General features: G+C 52.2%; 1 protein-coding gene across 1 annotated transcript in view; it reads right to left on the reverse strand.

Annotated features, from left to right (window-relative positions):
• LOC116686806 (rabphilin-3A) overlaps positions 1–1,685 on the reverse strand; it is a gene marked incomplete in the record, with an annotated part of 75,049 nt that overhangs the window by 33,511 nt on the left and 39,853 nt on the right.

A 1,685-nucleotide genomic window follows, 5' to 3' on the forward strand; every position in this document is an offset into this window, starting at 1 on the left:
ATGCTAACCCAGCGCGCCCAGTCATGCTTACCCAACGTCATGCTTACCCAGAGTCATGCTAACCCCGCGCGCCCAGTCATGCTTACCCAGTGTAATGTTTACCCAGCGTCATGCTTACCCAGCATCATGCTAACCCAGCATCATGTTTACCCAGCGTCATGCTTACCCAGCATCATGCTAACCCAGCATCATGCTAACCCAGCGCGCCCCGTCATGCTTACCCAGCGTCATGCTTACCCAGCGGCATGCTTACCCAGCGTGCCCCGTCATGCTTACCCAGCGCGCCCCGTCATGCTTACCCAGCGCGCCCCGTCATGCTTACCCAGCGCGCCCGGTCCTCTGCCTGTCGTTGGACTGCCAGCGGTCAGCGCTGCTGCTCATCACCGTGTCCGTCATCCGTCAGCGTCTGCAGCAGGACACACAGACGGAGACAGACGTTCAAATCAAGTTGACAGAAGTTATCCCAGGACACTTATGACCTCATAAGGGGAAGATTCCAGCTCAGCCCATCTGAGCTTTCATTTTCTCCAAAGCAGAGCAGGATAGTATTAATGAACAGAGTGAAATGAAACCGAAATTAGGTGTAATTCTCTTCCAGTTTGTGAGTCCACACACATCAAAGACACACAGATGGTTATATATATATATATATATATATATATATATATATATATATATAGAGGAAAAAGTGGAGTGTATTGATTTCCTTCAGGCAAGGACGTTATGCAGCAGTTCCTGCACCACCTCGTCTCGGGGCATTTAGGAGGGAGTTGTGATCCTTTACTGGGGCTCGCTGGTCTTCTAAGACTCCTGGGTACCCCCCCCTCAGGACGTTGAGGCTAGGGCTCGCCGGTCTTCTATGCCTCTGGTCCCCCCCCTCAGGACGTCCGCTAGGATTGGCAATTTATGTTTCTGTTTTTATATCGGAAAGCACCCAATTATAGGGCGGCCATATGTCATTTGAAGTAAATAGGGGGGGGCACGTAAACCTGCAGTCCTCCGACAGTAACCCTAGGGTGAGCATGTACCCCCGGCAAGTCTCCGAACGTACACCGAGGGAGCTACGGTAAACCCTGCAGTCCTTCGAAGTACCATAGGGGAGACCTGTACCCCTGCAGTCCTCAAATACCCCTAGAGAGGACAGTTACCCCCATGCAGTTCTCAAAATACCCCTAGGGGGAATGTACCCGCCGCGTCCTCACAGAGTACCCCTAGGGGACGATGCCCGCATACCAGAGTACTCTAGGGAGAACCCTCACAAGAGTACCCCTAGAGGAGGCACCATTACCCCCTGCAGTCCTCAAGAGGTACCCCGGGGGACTGTACCCCCTGCAGTCTCACAAAATACCCACTCTAGGGGCGGACACATCGTTACCCCTGCAGTCCTCCCAAAAGTACCCTAGGGGAGACATGTGACCCCTGCAGTCTAAACGTAATCCTAGGGGTGGCAACATACCTCCGATAAGTCCTCAATTCAGTACACTAGTGGAGAATGTGACCCTGCCGTCCTGCCAAAAGTACACCTATAGGGATCCACGTACACCATTGAGAAACACCTGACCACACTCTATACTTAAAACTATTAGTGTTTTGAAGTCCGCGTGTGCAAGTAGGCGGGTTGAGGGAACAGCCAGTATCCTAGTCAGACAAACTCTCCTCCTAACAGTATACTGGCAGATACTAAG

This window comes from Etheostoma spectabile, unplaced genomic scaffold (genome assembly GCF_008692095.1).
Source record: "Etheostoma spectabile isolate EspeVRDwgs_2016 unplaced genomic scaffold, UIUC_Espe_1.0 scaffold498, whole genome shotgun sequence".
NCBI lineage: Eukaryota > Metazoa > Chordata > Actinopteri > Perciformes > Percidae > Etheostoma > Etheostoma spectabile.